The following is a 19952-nucleotide window of genomic DNA, read 5'->3' on the forward strand; positions in this document are numbered from 1 at the left end:
GTGAACAACAGATTGCAGTCTTTTCTAGTAATATTTGTATTTATTAATTTTTTTAAAAAGATTGTACCTCCCAAGACAAGCTGTCGCAAAGTCATTAAGTTGTAATGACGAGGTTGAATTTTTCTTCCCATCAAATCTAAACTCTTATTAATCCACACGTAAAGACAAAGTCTCTCGTTTGCCACCATCACAGGAGAATTAGGGGCTGGATGTGAGTGGAAGCATTCAAACCCCTGCATAGGGTCATAATGCCTTTTATCAATATGCTTCAAGTACACAATAATGAAGCTGAGGTATGTCACAAAGTCTTTGCGGGTTCCACAAATACTTTAATTTTATAGGGACAGCTACCATCCCTGGAGCTTAGGACTGAAGAACATCCACCAACTTATTGGTATTCTCCTGAACAAACAGCCTGAATGTCCCAGGCTGAAGCCACTGACCACACAACATCTTGAGATGATTTATAATCCCCAGGCACAGGAGAGGAGGAATCCAGCACCACAGAGAGACCTGGTGAGGAGGAAGAGGAAGGGAGGGAGCCAATAGATCTCTTGTGGCTACACTTGCTCCTGTAACAACGGTTCAGACTGAACCAGCTCAGAGGGAACAACCTCAGTCTTTGTCTGCAGCATAGGTGGCTCAAGAGCGGAGACTACGGAGGGGACTGGCAACCTTTTCCTGGACTGAACTGAGGACTGGGACCCTGCAGATCAAGGAATGTCCCTAATAGGCTACTGAAGACAAGGATATGGCACTGGTGGCCATTAGGAGCTGGGCCATGAGCCCCATATCCCAATGCAAATAATATGCGTTTTAATATGGCTAAACGTAAATGTATATATCTATGAACAAAGAATTTAGGCCATACTTACAGGATATGGAACTCTATCCTGGGAAGCAGACACTCAAATAGTTTTGGGGTTCATAGTGGATAATCAGCTAACATGAGCTCCCACTGTGAAGCCATGGCTAAAAGAACTAATGGAATCTTGGGATGCATAAACAGGAGACTCTTGAGAAGAAGTAGAGAGATTATTTTACCTCTGTAGTTGGCACTGGTGGGAAAGCTGCTGGAATACTTTGTCCAGTTCTGGTGCCCACAATTCAAGGATGTTGATAAATTGGAGTGTGTTCAGAGAAGAGCCATGAGAATGTTTAAAGGTTTAGAAAACATGCCTTATAGTGATAGACTCAAAGAGTTTAAATATATTTTGCTTAACAAAGAGAAGGTTAAGGAGTGACTTGATTACAGACTACAAGTACTTACAAGGGGAACAGATATTTAGTAATGGACTCATCAATCTACCAGAGAAATGCATAACAACACAATGGCTAGAAGTTGAAGCTAGACAAATTCAGACTGGAAATAAGGTGTAAATATTTAAGATGGAGAGTATTAACCCTTGGAACAATTTACCAAGAGTTATGATGGATTCTCCATCACTGGCAATTTTTAAATCAAGACTGGATTTTTTCTAAAAGAGATGCTTTAGTAATTATTTAGGGGAAATTCTATGGCCTATGTTGTACAGAATACCAGACTAGATTATCACAGGGGTCCCTTCTAGCCTTGGAATCTATGATTCTATGAATCCCTACTGAGAGAGCAGTGCTGACTCTAGTACGGATGGTGATCTCCATGAGGTCTTGAGGACTTTCAAGAATTGTGCCTAGAAGGTGAAAAAGGGGAAAATGTCCCTGAACTTGATTTAGAAGAACCCTCCAAGTAGTCTGGTGGCAGCAGAGGAGTGACTCCAGGTGGAGCCAGCAAATGTCCAGACTCCATCCTCATCTGAAGCCTAATTTGCAGGTTGCATTAGTGTTAGCGATAGTAAAGTAGCTGGCACTTGAATCTGGTAGGTGCACTGCACTCACACTTTGTACCATAATCTATGTTGGTAATGAAGTCAAGGCCAGTACAGATCCTGTAGATGTGGTCTGCACTAAAACCATCATCTGTATCGAACACAGTATCTGCACTGACAAGCCCCTCAGTACCAAGAAGGAGGCTGACCTCAACTTCGCACCCCAAGTATTAAGCAGTGCAGAAGAGATTGCAACAACTGTGCGACCGCAGTGACAATTCTGCAATCAGTCCAGATGGAAGTGAAGATGCAGAAGCAGCCACCACAGTTTAATGCTCCCAAATTAATGAAGAGTCAGGAACAAAAAGGCAGAGGAAGTCTGATGCTTCCTGATATGCCATTGGTGTGGTAACAATTAATGCTGACACCTGTGTCATCAGTAACAGACTCAAAAGATGCTCAAAGATGGTACCAGAGTTGACAGTATGGTGTCCAACTGATCTCATCTCAGTATTGAAGTGCAGGTAAATGGCCCAGCTCGATCCAGTGTATCAGAGGAATCATGGTTCCAGTCTGCTCTGAGCTCTGAAGTGGCTCTGGTCCGTTATGGGAGTCCTTTTCCTTGGTGGACCAGAGGAAGGACAACTCTCTCTCTTCTTCCTGGGAGAGGAATAGGAATCTCGCTGTGAAACAAATGGCCCAAAGCTCTCTGAAGGAGAAGACCCTGGTGCCAAAGCAGGCCTCATAGCCTGCTCCATAAGGTTTTGTTTCTGGAACAAGTCTCAAGCCACCTGTGTTCTCTTTTTAAATGACTTACAGATAGAGCACTTTTCTTTAATGTGCTCTTCCCACAAGGAACATAGAGTGTGGGGTCCCTATAGGGATCACCATCTCATGTGACTAGTAGTGTTTAAAATCTGATGAGTGCACCATATCAAGCTAAATCCTATTTAACTAAATCCTAGGAGTACTACTATAGCTAGTTATATACACAAGATCACAGGAAAAGCATTGTGACAGAAAAACATGAGGTAAGATACATAAGAACACCCATATTGGGTCAAACCAATGGTCCATCTAGCCCCCAGTATCCCCTCTTCAGACAGTGGCCAATGCCAGGTGCTCCAGAGGGCAAGAACAAAACAGGCAATCATCAAGTGAGCCATTCCCTGTCATCCACTCCCAGCTTTTGGCAAATAGAGGCTAGGGACATTCAGACCATAGTGTTGCATCCTGCCCATCCTAGCTAACAGCCATTTATGGACCTATCCTCCAGGAATGTATCTAGTTTTTGGGTTTTTTTAACCCTGTTATAGTTTTGGCCTTCACAATATCCCCTGACAGAAAGTTCCACAGGTTGACTATGTGTTGTGTGCAGTATTTCCTTTGGTTTGTTTTAAACCTGCTGCCTTTTAATTTCATTGGGAGATCCCCTAGTTCTTTTGTTATGTGAAGTAGTAAATAACATTTTCTAGTCCGCTTTCTCTACATCGTCAAGATTTTATAAACATTGATCATATCCCCATTTAGTCGTCTCTTTTCCAAGGTGAAAAGTCTTGGCCTTTTTAATCTCTCCCCATTTGGAAGCTGTTCCATACCCATAATCTCTTTTGTTGCCCTTCTCTGTACCTTTTTCAATTCCAATATATCTTTTTTGATATGGGACAACCAGATCTGCACACAGTATTCAAGATGTGGGCATACCATGGATTTATATAGAGGCATTATGATATTTTCTGTCTTATCCATCCCTTTCCTAGCAATTCCTAACATAATGTTAGTTTTTTTGACTGCTGCTGCACATTGAATGCATGTTTTCAGAGAACTATCCACAAAGACTCCAAGATCCCTTTTTTGAGTGGTAACAGCTAATTTAGACCCCATCATTTTATAGGTATAGTTGGGATTGTTTTCCAGTCTGCATTATTGTGCATTTATCTACATTGAATTTCATCTGCCATTTTGTTGCCCAATCACCCAGTTTTGTGGGATCTCTTTTTAACTCTTCATAGTCTGCTTTGGATTTAACTATCTTGAGTAATTTAGTATCATTTGCAAATTTTGCCACCTCTGTTGACCCCTTTTTCCAGATCATTTAGGAATAGGCTGAACAGTATTCATCCCAGTACAGACCCCTAAGGGACACCATTATTTATCTCTCTCCATTCTGAAAACTGACAATTAATTCCTACCCTTTGTTTCCTATCTTTTAACCAGTTACCGATCTATTAAAGGATCTTCCCTTTTATCCCAGGACTGCTTACTTTGCTTAAGAGTCTGTGATTAGGACCTTGTCCAAGGCTTCCTGAAAATCTAAGTACACTATATCCACTGGATCACCCTTGTCCACATATTCTCCCTCAAAGAATTCTAATAGATTGGTGAGGCATGATTTCCCTTTACAAAAGCCATGTTGACTCTTCCCCAACAAATCATGCTCCAATTTAAGCGGCTAGAGGTAAGAAGGAACTGAGGGATGTCGGGGTGGTGCTCCCCTTAAATAGTCATGGGAAAGGCTACAAGGGACAAAGGGTATGAGTGCTGCCCTGATGCGTACTGCTAAGCAAAGTTCTCCAGCTTTGGAGCACTGGGTGTGTTCACATCTGAGAAAAATACACACCTACACCCACTCAAAAAATAAGAGCCTTTGTCATGTTGAAGATTATGTGGGTTTGGAGGAAAATGCATCTAGACTTCCCGGAAGCTTATGCTCCATGCTTTTCCCTCCTGCCAAGGATGACAGTCCCTTGATGGATACCCTTGGTGTTGATAGCAACCACTGGATTGCTGTGCTAACTTTGACAGAAAGTACTAAGGCCTCTCTGCAGTCTCAGCTATTACTTTTTCTAATGTTCCCTCAATAGATACCTACCTGTAAGTTTGTATACACAAGATATCCATTTAGTGTGAGTGAAGACTATTTATAGGTGTAAGATGACATCCTCATAGCCACCAAGTTTGAATACATTTCTTGTCACAAATTACACCAAGGGCTTCACCAAGACAAGACACAGGATCTCTGACTCCAAACAAAGACCATACCTCTAAAAGATGAGCTGCTTGTTTATCATAAAGTAGGCTTTTGTACTAAATATACATAAAACCTTTGGTCTAAACATCCATAGCTGAGGCTTTGAAATTGCTGTGCTGTGTATCATCACTGTTATGGTTTATGAACATGAGAAGGGATTTCTCACTTTCCTCTCCCATGAAAGTGCTTCTTCATGAGGAGTGGAATCATCAAATGCCTCTGTTCTAGTCAAAGACTACCTGAAGTGCTCAAAGCTTTAATATGGAGACAGTCTATGGAGCAGGAGAGGAGTGGAATGAGAAATGACCATTCTCAACCTTTCAGAGTCTGAGTTCTTTTGCCTTGCAGAGCAAGGGTTTATGGCTCATGTTCAGAAGGCACAATTCCCATTCCACTGGTGCCTCAGACTTGAGCCTCTTTCCCTGGCAGAGCAAAGGTCCTTGAGCTGAAATCCAGAAAGGCACAATTTCCATTAGGCTGCAACCTGAGGCAAGGCTGCACAGGAGACACAGGCTTCTTTGCATACCCATACTGCTACATAGTTGGGGAGGGGTGGTAAACATTGTACAGAGCACTGTGAGAGAAACTCTGTGAAGGAGATAAACCCCAGTAAACATACCCTTAGGGGGAAAAGGGTTTTAACTCCTAATTTTCACCCCATTTGTTTATTAACAATAGCAATCTCTGCTTTGCAAATGACACACTTGCTTTTGCCTTTTTGGGACTTGGAGTCCATGAGTTTTGTCAGATTTATTATGAGTATTATGAAAATCCCCAGATTCAGTGTGAGGAAAGGAGTCCTGCTTCTCTCCCCAGGAATTCTAGAACCCATTTTAGAATATTTGGGGGAATACCTGGGGGTAACCCAGAAAGAGTTATCTTTACAGTCCTTTGGTGCCCCACGATGTACCCGAGTCAGCTAGATGAAGTTCTCCTCATCCTCAGAGACTCTCCCTGTTCTGCTCCTAGTCAAGTTTTCCTGCAGTAGAGCCACACAAATTGATTGGTGGGGGCGGGGGGACCTGGAGGAAAGAGGCCCAAACATGCCTGTCTGACTTAGATCCCCATTCCCTAGCAAAGATAGGGGTGGCTGGGTGCAGGCTGGGCATTTTTTACCTTCTGCTGCACCTGAGAAAGCTCTCTCATATATAGAGCACCTTTTGGATTTTGCCGTGATTGCATGGCTGCTCTGCCATACATGTAAGGGGGCAGATGAGCTTGGCAGGAAGTCAGTGCAGCAGAGGCTCCAGTTTACTGTAACCACCATGCTCCTCAGATCCCAGCCCAGGAGGAGGTAAGGAGGCTTGAAAAAAAAGTGTCCAAAAAAAAAAAAAACAGCTAAAATAAATCTAAAAGAAAACGATGGGAGTGAAGCAAACCACATTTGACTCTGTGGTGGAAGCAGAATACCTGACAAGAAGGAAAAGGGGCATGGCTAGCACAGGCTGTCCTGCACCTTTGAACCATCTTTGGAAATTGCAGACAAGAGAGGAATAGCCCATACATATCAGAAATCTGAGAGACACTAGGCTGAAGAAATGTCAAGGAAAAAATGACAGATACCATCCATTAAATAAAGATGTTTCTGAGGGACAAATGCTCTTCTTGAGCATCACAATATAGCAGTATAATTTTGTTTTTTTCCTAGAGTTTCTTTTCGTGACTGGTTCTACTTTTGCAAATGCAGACATCATGTGTTCTTGCTTACACAATGGGATAATGATGTGATACTGATCAAGATATAATTCCCTTAGTTCCTTCTGCATTTTGTTCTAGGTTTCAGTGAAGGATGCCTTTCAAAATATAGTCACAAATAATTTATTACTGTTGACTAGTTCAAGTCTATTATAAAGCTTTCAGAAACAAAAGAAAAGTGGCCTTTGTGACATAGACCAGAATTCTCCTTCTGTATAAACCATAAGCATTAACTAACTATATGCAAATGTTCAGAGACAAATATTGGAGGTCGCTTAAGGGATAGCAAGTATCAATTTTGTCATCATATAGCTTCTGCAATGCAAGCATGCAATACATTACTTGTTCTTCAACAGCTGTGTTCTCTATGGGTATTCAAAATCATACTTCCTTACTTTAGTGAAAAAATATATTTTAATTTTTTGTAATGCTGTTTGCATCGCAGAACCAACACACCTAAGGTGATGTCTTCACTATAGAGTTAACTTGAGTTATTGTGACCCTAAAGCACCCCAATGCCAGTTGGCACACTGTTGTCATATTCTATATCAAAAAGGTGGCATGAAATCTATTATTGGAAAACTAGTAACTGACTGTTCACTATATTATTGCATAATGTATGTATGGTAAACCCACAAAGGACTTAATAAACACGTGCTGCAAATACGTTCAACAATGTATCTGGAGAGCAGTGCGTAAAAGCCACATCTGCTCCTGACAAAGGAATGTGGTTTGGCCTGCTTGAATGTGTCTCCAATATAAATTAAGCAAGGTGTGACCAAAGACAAACACATTTACATGTAAATTAACAAAAGCCATCAGGGGAGTATGTGTGGAAAGATGTTGCCAGGGGATGGGGACTGCACCTCCAGGAAACCTTCCTGCCTCCTGAAATAGTCAATGAACTTTGGGAAGATATAAAGGTTGAAAGAAAGCCATTTTGGCATCCTTTACCTAAAGGGACAAAGGAACTGAGCATTTTGAGATTTTTGAAGGGTCCTGGCCAGAGAGTCTGGTCAGCTATACTGGAAAAGAGACTTGGTTAGAAACACTTTTTTGAACAAGAAAATCAACTTTGCTAAATCAGGTTATAGTCTTAGAAGTATATTTTTACTTTTGCTTGCTTGTAACCCTTTTTATCTTTAGTCCTTAAAACTCACTCTCACTTAAATCTATGACTTTTTGATTAACAAATTTACTTTACTTTTAACATAAACCAACCCAGATCTGTGACTGAAATAAGAATGTTTTGTCAAATCACAGTTAAATTAATGAGCTGCTGTTCACAATCTCTTTAAAGGGGCAGAAATCAATGTCTATGGGTGTTCCAAGAGAGAGCTAGACCCTATGGGGCAGATGGTTTAGGGGAAATTTGGGACTGGGAGTTGTTGGGGTCACCTTGTAAGGCTTAACCAAGGCTGATGGAAGCCATGGTGAGGCTACTGTGCTGTGAGCATGCTGCTATCTGGGCTCTGTACCAAAGCTGCACAGCACAGAGATACTTAGGGATACAGAGAGGCAGTGACACAACCCATTACTAGTTGGGGTTGAACCCCAAAGTGTCAGTTACCTACACAAATTGACTTCCCCTGAACTAGCCTAGCCCAACTGAGAGCAACCACACTGTGAAACAACATTCAAGCTACACAGAGTGGCTGTGTTAGCAGCTCACAAGTTGTACTAATTCAAGTGTTAGCTTTGACCTTCCAGTGGTCCAGCCAACTTGAGTTAGGAGTTTGTGTATGTGGATGGGACTTGAGTTAGGGGTAATATTCAAGTTCTAAACTGAGCTAATTCTGCAGTGAAGACAAGCCCTAACAAGGAGTGAGCTGGATTTTATTTGTTTTTGACCATTAACAAAAATGATGATTAAATTCCAATCAACGACAACCATCCAAACCCACTGGAGGTAATAGTTAGCATGCATATCCTTCCATTAATGTGTCTCTGTTAATACCACCACCACCTCATATCTCCTCTGATTCAGCCTAGTAATATACAGATCATCACTGAGAGGCTCTCTCTTGCCCCCCATATTCAAGCCATGTCCAAATCTTGCTGCTTCTTCCCCCATAACATCTAAGATCCTGCTTTATCTGTCTACATTTCCGAAACTCTCATTCAGACAGTTCATAATCATCTGCCCTCTTGACTATTACTTCATTTCTTCTAAAATTCTGACACCCATCCTCCCACTCCACCAGGAAGTCCATTCAAATCCCTACTGGTAAGATCACCACCTCTCCTGCCATTCTGATCATATTGCCCACTCTCTTCAACTCCTACTGGTTCCCCTTTTTCACTGCATTACATTCAAGCTTCTTTTCCTCTTCACAACTCTGCCCCTTCCTACATATCTGCTTGTGACAATTTGGGAAATTTGTCTGTGTGAACTTATGAACTGCAGTTTAATTTTATTAACTTTCTGGATGTTTATACCCTTGCCTTGTACTGCATAAATCAGACCTCTTGTGTTGAGGGGAAGAAAAGTGGCACCTGCATGGGCCAATCATTAAGGATCATCAATTGAGTAGCCCAGCCTTAGCAACACAATGATATAACTACAGCCTAGATTAAACTAGTTTTCTCCAGCTTGTCTTCAGGGAAGAGGGTGGGAGCAGTGGAATTTCCACAGCATGGCAGGAGAACAGAGGCAGAGGTGTTAGAACTGGCTTTTAAAAACTGAGATACTGAGGGGATAAAAACACAAAGGGAATTTGCGACAGGAGTGAAAGAAGACTCCATGATCTGGAAAAGAAGCCTGAGCTGAAGGAGTGAGGTCCAGGAGAGGGGAGACTTAGGATCCTGAAAAAACATGGATCAAATCCCAAAAAAACACTCGAGTGATGAGAAAACTGAGGCAGGGAATTGTGTATAGGTGTCTCTTATTTTGCATGTATCCGTATATCTATTGTACTACCTAGAGTAAAGAACGATTGGTTTAAAAATCCTTCTGCAAAATCCATGTTTTATTTGATTCAACTCTCAAATATCCTTGAAGGGTTAAAACTATAAACCATAAAACCTACAAGGGTAGAGCTCTGGAGACAGTGTGCTTAAGCTACTTCGGAATCTTGGGGCTCAGCATTTGTCATGGGGTCTAGGATAGCTGAACCATGGAGTTCCTCTGCCAAGAAGGGACACAAGATGGAGTCTATACCCTGGGAATGAGCCCGGAAACTACAAAAGAGAGTGCCTGGGGAGGTAGGGGAGCTTAGAAGTGCACAGATCCAGTTTTGGATCCAGACACAGTAGCCTGGTGAGTGTCCGAAAAGGAAGCAGCGTAGCCAAGTCTACTGCCCTGCTCTTCTATTATCCTTATGTCCTCTTCTCTGCCAATAATGCCAGCATTCACTGCCCATTTGTCCACTACTCCCCCAAGTACCTTCATAGTATCTTCCATGCTTGCCCTATCGTATGGCACACCCTCTTTAAACTACTCGGTAAAGTCATTACACTGTTGTCCTTTAAACCCCTCTTCAAGCCCTATTTGTACTGTAATTCCTATTGAAAATTGCCAATCCATGTTGGCTAGATAGAAGGCCACTGGGATAACTCATATATATATCAAAACAAAATATCTATATCTTCCAATTAAAAAACCACCTATTTGTGTACATAGTCTATTTAACCATTAGTTCCTATCACTTACCATTATCCACCCCACTTCCCTCAAGCTGTGTGTCACACTCGCTTGTTGTACCTTCCCTTAAAATTAGATCACGAGCATCAGGACAGTATCATCCTATGTTTCAGGACAGGGACAGTGTCACCCTATGTTTTTTTTATAATGCCTAACACAATGGGGTTCTATCCTTATTGTGGCTTTTATATCACTACTACTAATCCACTCACTCTCACTCTATGGGATACTAAGGAAAGAGCAGTAATGGACAGCATTACAAGTCAGCATTTACCAACCATTACCACAAATTTTCTATTCTAAGTATAGAGGAAAATTTTGGCCTCTGAAATACCACTCTGTGGTAAATGTTATCAAATACTGACTTTTTAATGGTGAACACTTTATAAATTAGCCCTATGATTTTCCTCTCTCTTTGCTGAACACTTTCAAGGAACCAAGTTCTCTCTAGTCATAGAGAAAACACGCACTATTAAAATGATGTGATCCATTTAGTCAGTGGAGTATCTTGGTTCCTCCCCAAATCCATAGAGAGGCCCCTTCACTGGTCATCTGCAACTGGAGCTATGGAGAGATGTGGGGCAGAGCCTCAAGCTCAGGAATCCTGGCCTAGATATATGCCTTGACAAAAAATGAGTCCTAATTAATCCCTTCCTTCTCTCACAAACACAAATATTACTTCTACTCTTGGACGAATAATATTGGACAGATTACAGGTGTAAATTAACTCTGATTAGGGCCAAATATAAAATACAAAATTTGGGCCATAGACTTTTTGTTCAAAGTTAAAGGGCAATAAGAAGTTAAATAGTAAATAAATAAAAAAATTAGTAGTATTTTATTACTTGGAAAACACTAACAAAAAGTAAATTTATATTATTGACAATCTGTCATCTCTGCTCATTCTGGCCAATTTTTTTTTCCTTTTCTACCAGCCTACATTTCCCCTATTGAGCAATTAGTAATGAACAATAAATCCAACAGTGTGTTAAAAAAGCATTTTAAATATAACGTATCATTTAGACATTTTATACTAGTTGTCAAGTTGGATGGACATAACAGATATAGTTACAATAAAAAAGAAGCAAGATATAAGATTTATAGCTGGATAGACAATTATTAGCGGTACCTATGACAAAATAATATGTGGATTCAATATATTATTCCCTGGAAATTTTCACTCCAATTCAGGCATCCAGAAGTTTCTCTGCAGTTCAGAAGCCAATATTATAGTTTGTACACAAACAAGAGCTGTTTTATACCTTATGAAGTAGGTGGCAGAAGATTTACAGCATTAATCCATTTTTAATCCATTGGTATGAAGTGTCACTAAGCATTAGGGGAATTAAAACATACTTGTAATGTTGCAGACTCTTACAGAGATAAAACGGCCTATGCCTCAAGCATAATAGAAATTGCTGAAGTGCTCAATGTCTTCTAAGTAGATACACATCATGTTATGTATGCTGGTAACAACAAAACAACTTCTCTTTCCTCTGAACAGAGTACTCTCACTTGGCTGAAAAAGTAGGTTCTGTACAGCATTAGCTGTATTAGCTGTAGCATTAGCTGTATTTTTCTGAAGAGAAAAATAACTGTCTCTGTAATGCTATTTATAACTTTTCTTAAAAATGCACATGAAAAAGGGCATTTATGGTACTGTTACAAGGAAAAGATAATGGTCTTTCTTAGAATATCCTAAAATACCGATTTGCATAAGTGGGGAAAGTGTTGGTGCCATCGCTGGTTGAACAGTATAAAGAGTTGGAAATATCTTCACAAAAATATGGCAAGTTCATTAGATTTATGTGTCATCTGTGTATTTGGATGACACCACTGTAGTCTTAAAAATGATTTCAGCACAAATTATTGTGTCTGAAAATTCGTTAAGGCCAGATACAAAGTGATTTAAATCAACTGAAGACTTCAACGGCCTTGGATCTCTCCTTTATTCTCCTATTTAAAAATAGTAAAATCGTCATTGCAGAAACAATACTATATGGGCTTAGCTGACCAACCATACACCACATATAATAAATAGCAAATACTAGGCAGTGAAAAAAATTTGAAGAATGCCCAGGATGAAATTTGCTTACATAAACTGCTAGGCATTACAGCAATACAAATAAATAATAATGAATAATAATAAAATAATAAATAATGAATATTTCTGAATATAGGATTGTTTTGATCACAATTCACAGACACAAAAGGCCAAAATTTGTTATGCACTTTGATGGTAACAGAATTTGACCAGATCTACTAGATAAATTGGTATTTGAAACAACACACACTAAAAGCTAGAGGGACAAAACATTTTAAGAAGTCAAGTAAAAAACTTGAGTTAAGTACAACTGCTCATCAGATGTATGTTTGGCACCTAATGTCCCATCTGCAGCATAATTTTTACCATATGGGGAAACCTGATTACAATACAGTAGTCTCTTGACAGAATTAAAAACATATTTCTGTCTTGCAGCATAGATGGGAACAAATCATTTTAAACTTGTTCTCCAACAGTGCTACAGCTTTGCAAAAAAGTCTAAGTATGTGCCATCATTCAGAAGTGGTCTTAAATTAATAATGAAATCCAATGGATAAAGTTGAATTAACTATGTTGTATAACTGATTTTTGCAGTTTCTGAGAAACTGACTGGAAAAGAAAAGAAAGGCAGAAAGCTGTAAGTGAAGAGGAGGAGGAGTGGCCCAGTGTGTTCAAGGCAATGAACAGCATTTACATTCAAAGTGTGATAAAAAGAATTTTAGCTGAATACCAACAAAGCACAGCTCATACATGTGTAAAGGAATAAAGACCATTTGTTTTCAAGAAGTTTGAGTCTATTAAATCTTATTAAGCATGCCACCATGTCCAAGGCCAATATCACAAAATGCACATAAGTCTGGTACTTGATCTCTGCATCACTAGTGTTTTTCGCTTACATGCCCAAGAAAAAATGGAGGCCCAAAGAAGCCCATATCCTTGGCAGTCAATAAGATCCAGAGACTTGGAATTGACCCCATATGAATTACTGCAGAACAAGTAGGAACTTTATTGGAAGATTAAAAACATCCTGGCCCACCACCTCTCAGCAACAGATCATCCATATAGCATTGTAGTGGCATGACTTTTGGATCCTCACAGCATCAACAAGCATCATTTTACATATTCTGATGATATCAATGGAGATAGAACAGTATTTTCTGTTGCATACATTTACGACAAAGGTCCATGACTTTTTTTTTTTTAAACATTAAAGCCAATCCTAGACTATAGTCCATTTAAGATTGTAAACTAGAGATATCTACCAAATTTGCTTTTTTTTTAAATGCTGTAGGCTGACCTCTGTAGTATTGAGAAAAACTTAGAATTTAGAATAATGAATAACTAAATTGCAGAGGGAGGTCTACCTATTGACCTATAGTAGAACCTCAGAGTTACAAACACTTCGGGAATGGAGGTTGTTCGTAACTCTGAAATGTTCGTAACTCTGAACAAAATGTTATGGCTTTTCTTTCAAAAGTTTACAACTGAACATTGATTTAATGTAGCTTTGAAACTTTAAGAAGAAAAATGCTGCTTTCCCTTTATTTTTTTAGTAGTTTACGTTTAACACAATACTGTACTATATTTGCTTTTTTGTTGTTGTCTTTGCTGCTGCCTGATTGTGTAATTCTGATCCCAAATGAGGAGTGTGGTTGACTGGTCAGTTCGTAACTCTGGTGTTCATAACTCCGAGATTCTACTGTAAATCCTGCAAGGAAGACAAAAAAGGAGAAATCTCTAGGGCTCCAAGTGCATATGGGGCAAAGAGGTTAGTAAATAGATGCTACAATTGCAGCTTTTGCCAGCTAAACAGTGTAGCAAGATCTTAAGACCTATAGGAAAGTGTGATGGTACCTCTGTTCATTCTGTAAATACCAAGGCAGGAATCTTTGTTGGATATGAAAATATTACCTATTAGTATTAGTAGCTCTTCATTGTTAGCCCTCACTGAGAGTAAACACCCCTCTTTTGTCTAAAAACTTATGGAAGAGGAGTGCTACTTCTCAGGCCTAAAAGGAGAAAGAGATCGAGACCACAAATCAAGTTTTTTTGTACGTAAGGCCACAATGGTTTTTTTGTTTTTTGTTTTTTTAAAAGGCTAGTTAATTATTTCCCCTCCATTTGATGGTATTGTTAATGCCCTGCACATTCCATGAGGAAAATTGAAATGGTTTAATGATAACAATAATCCAAAAATGAAATCCAAGGCTGTTGTGTTTTAGAAATCACATTTTGCATGGGCAGGGATGAAAACATGTATGTATGTCAACGCTAAGAATGGAAGATGTCTTATCTGACAATTTCCTTTATGCTAGCAGTGACTCCTACAATTCTGTTATGTCTGGGCTGTCTCTCCTCCACTTTGCATTTTCCAGATGTATTTCAAAGCTGTGGCACAGCAGGGACTGGTCATGCCTCTTTCTCCTGTTTGCCGACAGATGAGTCATTCCAAAGATGTGTAAAATTCATAGAAAGATATTACCCAGCCACATCAATGCCACCTCATTAAATATGTAGAGCAGGCAACTATCTGCACAGTAACTCTCCAAATAAAAAAAACCTGTCTGTTGGCTAATGAGCTGAACATTGCCACATCCAGGTGGGAAGAATTGTGGGAGATGCTACTAACAAAAAGGAAATTGTTGGGTAAGTAATTTTCTATGTACAGATGTAAGGAGGGATAAGAAAAATAAGAATGAGCTAGAAAAGGAATCCCACGTACAAAAGTTGCTCTAAAACCTGCAGCACCTTGTGGCTGAAGGAAGCCTCCAGGTGAGATATCCTTGTAGAGGGAATCAAGGAAACCACAGTTATCTACCTGTAACTGTTGTTGTTCAAGATGTTGAAGAACTGTTGTTCTTCAAGACATTATGCAGACGCATATTCTACTTCGGGGTGTGCACTAGAGCTAGAGAGCTTTGCCTAGCGGTACCTGTAGGATGCAGCATTCACACCCTGTGGCCCTAGCCCCTCCCCTGGCCATATGTGGGCAGTGCCGTCCCAACCCACTTAGTTCCTTTTTACCCAAATATCCGAAGTACCAACTCCTATGCAAAAGGGACAGAGGATGGGTACACATCTGAATTACATCTCAAAGAACACCAGTTACAGGTAAGTAACCATTTTTAATTCTTCAACTTGTGTATTCTACTTAAGTGACTCAAAAGCAGTACTCATCAGAGGTCCTTAAACTTCCCAAAGTTTTTATCTGACCTGGATGCAACAATAATGGCATAGTGGTTTGTAAAAGTATGCCCAGAGGTCCAAGTAGCAAATGTCCGATATAGGAATGTCACTTAGAAATTTTTTTGACGTCACCTGGGATCTTGTGCAGTGAGCTCACACCCTTTGAGGAGGTTTAGCCCAGCCTACTTCAGATTCTGTAGTGATATAAAAAATTATTCACCTGCAGATCATCTGCAAAGAGACAGTTTTATCCTTCATTCAGTCTGCTTATGAAACAAACAAATCAGATGGGGAGCAGAAAGGTTTGGTTCTATACAGATGAAAAGCTAAACATTACTGGCATCTAACATGTGAACATGTGGTTCCTCTGGGGTTGAATGTGGTTTAGGGAAAAACACTAGTAAATATATAGCTTGGTTCAAGTGAAACTGGGAAACCATTCTGGATTAAAATTTAGGGTGAAGCCACAGGTTTATTTTGTCTTTAGAAAATTGCACATAAGGGGGCTCCACCATCACAGACTGCAACTCACCCACTCTCATGCAGATGTTATTGCCATAAGGAAGGCAATTTTCTGACACAGAAGGGAGAAAGAAGAAGTTGCCAGAGGCTCGAAGGGAGGTCCCACAAGAGGTGCTAAGATAGTATTATGGTCCCACAAAGGAACCTGCTCTTTAACTGGCAGGTGGAGACAAGTGATTCCTTTCAAGAACCTCACTGTCATGGAGTTTAAAAACACCAACTTCCCATTGATGGGCAGATGAAACACCAAAATTGCAGCCAGTGCTCCCAATGAACTAAGTGCAAGACCAGAAGACTGAAGGTGCAACAGATACTCCAAGATGCCCTGGATAAGAACTAGCTTCAGCTGGACTCTCTGGACTAGCAACAATATTGAGAACTGCTTTGACTTTGCTGAATAGGCTACTCTGTGGAGGGCTTCCTACTATTAAACAAGATTTGCTGGATCACATCCAAACACCATTCCTCCTCCTCCATCTAACCATGCAACATCCACATTGGGAGATGCAGAGAGCTGACTGCCTGATGCAAAACCTGACCATGACACTGAGACAGGAGGTCAGGATGAAAAGGAAGGGATATGGGAGACAAAACTGATAATGCAAAGTCGGAGAACGAACATTGTCTTGTCCACACTGGAACAATGAGAGTGAACTTGGCACAATCCAATTTTGGTTTGAGAATGACCTGCATGTTGATCAGAATTGGAGAAAAAGCATACAGGAATGCCAATTCCCAGATCAGGTAAAAAGCATCAGTCAAGGAGCTTGGCCTGAGACCACCTCAGAAGAAAAACAGCCACCATTTCCTGTTGTCTCTCACGGTATTTCTATTTCAGGGTGCAGTTCCGATTATTTGAATTTGGTATAATATCTTCCAATTGTGACTTCTATTTCCATGGTCTTTCATAGCCACCATGTTTTTTTCTAATAGCAAATTAATATAAAGGTTTCATAAGGACTTAAAAATCACATTATGCTTTAAATAGAAACTTCACAACTTGTGCACTAAAAATATTCCAACAAATGTAGGCAGAGCTATGAATTAGTTAGAATCAACAAAAATTTGCAACTACAGAAAAAATATAGGTGGAAAATTGTACTACAAAGCATCATGTAAGGCATCAAACACACTTCTATCATTATAAGCAATTAGGCAGGATCTTTTTTAGTGTTCTTTGATGTGAAATATTATTTCCATGCATAAGCAATTCAAATATGGTGATTTTACATCTGACCTGCACTTTAGTATCACTTCACTTATGTAAAAAAGAGAATGTAAATCTTATTTCTCTACCTCCCAATTAAGTAATATTTTTATTCCTATATTTTCTCTACAAACAAGTTTACTGCTGCAGTAGAGAATAGAAAAAAAATCAAGAATATCATATTAAAAGTAAATATAAGTTTGCCAAGCAGTATACCAGAAATTCAATAAAGAGTAGGTTTAGGCTTAGAAGTTAGATGCAGGCTAATAAGAAACCAATACTGATAATGCATTAGATTTTATTTTGATTATACCTTTACCCTAAACAAATTAAAATATGCAATTAATCAAAGGAAATTAGTAGGAAGTATGATTTCACATTATAAAATATTAGCAAGGCAAGACAAATCCTCAAGACAAAAATTAGAGAACATAGGAATTGTCATACTAGTTCAGACTCATGGTACACTTAATCCACTATATTTCTGAGAATAGCCAGTACCAGATGCTTCAGAGAAAGGGTAAGAAACTATAGTAGAATCTCAGAGTTACGAATACCAGAGTCACGAACTGATCAGTCAACCACACACCTCATTTGGAACCAGATATATGCAATAAGGCATCATCAGAGACCCCACCCCCCAAAAAAACAAACAAACAAACAAACAAAAAAAACACAAATATAGTACAGTACTGTTTTAAATGTAAACTACTAAAAAAAAGGGAAAGCAGCATTTTTCTTCTGTATAGTAAGGTTTCAAAGCTGTATTAAGTCAATGATCAGTTGTAAACTTTTGAAAGAACCATCATAATGTTCTGTTCAGCGTTACAAATATTTCAGGCTTACAACAACCTCCACTCCCAGGGTGTTCGTAACTACTATACATTAGGCAAATGTGGGATAATCAGCGCCCCATAAAGTTCTCCTCCCAATCTTTAATAGTTAGAGAACGGCTTAACACCTGAAAAATGAGGTTTTATATCCCTTCAGAAATGCTTCGTTAGCATTAACAATTATAACTCTGGATAGTCTGGTTATCTAGAGAAATACCCAATTCCTCTTTGAATCTTGTTAAATTCCTGGCTTCAATGACATCATGTAGCAATGAGTTTCACACTCTTACATATTGGGTGAATAAGTATTTCCCTCTTATCAGTTTTGAATGTGCCTCCTTTTAATTTAATTGAATGTCCCCTTATTTTTGTGTTATAAGACAAGGAAAACAGAAGTTCTTAATCTACCTTCTATATATACTATTCATTACATAGTTTTACACACACACACACACACACACACACACACACACACACACTTACTTTTGTCTCCTTTCTAAAGAAAAATAATCCCTTTATTTTCAATCTCTCTTCTTCTAGAGGTTTTCCATATTCCTAATCATTCTCATTGCCCTTCTCTAAATACCCTCTAATTCTTCAATATCATACTGTACTGCACACAGTATTTAAGATGAGGTCATCCAGTTCCTTATACGTTCTAACATTGTATGGGTTTGTTTTCTTAACCACAGCTACATATTTTACTGCACATTCATAATTTTCCCCATTGTATGACAAAGTCAAGGTCATTATTATATTTAAGATGGAGACAGAAGATGCTTCCATAATAGGGGATTTAACAGGAATATACAAGTTATGATCAGAATGCTGAATGAAGAATCAAATACACAGAACAGTCTTTTCAGATACCTCTTCACCTTGAGAAATTCATGTATCCAGTCACTGAAACAGAGGATCTTAACTTATAGTTCTTCATCACCCACAAGATATCTGTCTCTCACAAAATAATATACAAGAAACCACTAAATCACTCTCATAAAGAGACACTAACTTATTTGTAAAGAATCATACTCGACAACATCAACCGTGCCATTTTAATGAAGTAGGCGTACCATTCTTTTGAGCAATAGAAATGCAATTAATGTGTTATGCTCCTTAGCAACATTTCTAATTAAGTGAGTATGCCTGTTATGAAGGTGAATTCAGCTTTGATCATGTAATTAATCAAGAAAATTATAAAAATGTACCTAATGCTCTATTCAGTAATATAAGTTTCTGAATACAGTAGATAAATAATTTTCAAGTTCTCCAATGCACTTGTCTGGTTCTCACATATAACTTATTAGAGCCCCATTTGTTTGTATTGAAGGAACTCCCTGTGCAGAAAAGAACGGTTACTTACCTTGTAACTGTTCTTCGAGATGTGTTGCTCATGTCCATTCCCAATTTAGGTGTGTGTGCACGCTACATGCACCGGTGTCAGAAAACCTTTTCCCCTAGTGGTACCCATACAAGCCATCTCTAGCGCCCCCTGCAGCAGTGAGCACATGTGCCCGCATATAGGAACTGCCAGCTCCCCTTCCCTCTCAGTTCCTTCTTGCTGGAACTCCAACCAAGGGGAAGGAGGGTGGGTGTGGAATGGACATGAGCAACACATCTCGAAGAACAACAGTTACAAGGTAAGTAACCACTCTTTCTTCAAGTGCTTGCTCATGTCCATTCCCTATTTAGGTGACTAATCAGCAATGTCTCCGGAGGCAGGCAGGAGTTCATGGACGTGACACTTGAAGCAATGCTCTACCGAAGCCAGCATCGTCCCAAGTTTGCTGCATCAAAGCATAGTGGAATTCAAAGGTATGTACTGATGACCAGGTAACTGCCCTCCAGATGTCCAGTATGGGGACATGCGCTTGGAATGCCGCAGATGATGCCTGCGCTCTTGTTGAGTGGGCTGTTAAGGACACCGGAGGCGTGACTCCAGTCTGCTCATAACAGACTTGGATGCAGGCCATGATCCACTTT

The 19952-nt window shown here is 39.5% G+C and overlaps 1 protein-coding gene across 7 annotated transcripts in view; it reads right to left on the bottom strand.

Annotated features, from left to right (window-relative positions):
• The window catches only part of ULK4 (unc-51 like kinase 4), a 358194-nt gene that overhangs the window by 279949 nt on the left and 58293 nt on the right, over positions 1 to 19952 (bottom strand). The window lies entirely within an intron of this gene.

The sequence above is a fragment of the Emydura macquarii genome, unplaced genomic scaffold (assembly GCF_026122565.2).
Source record: "Emydura macquarii macquarii isolate MOO-44397 ecotype Brisbane River unplaced genomic scaffold, CSIRO-AGI_Emac_v2 contig_2321, whole genome shotgun sequence".
In the NCBI taxonomy this organism is placed as follows: domain Eukaryota; kingdom Metazoa; phylum Chordata; order Testudines; family Chelidae; genus Emydura; species Emydura macquarii.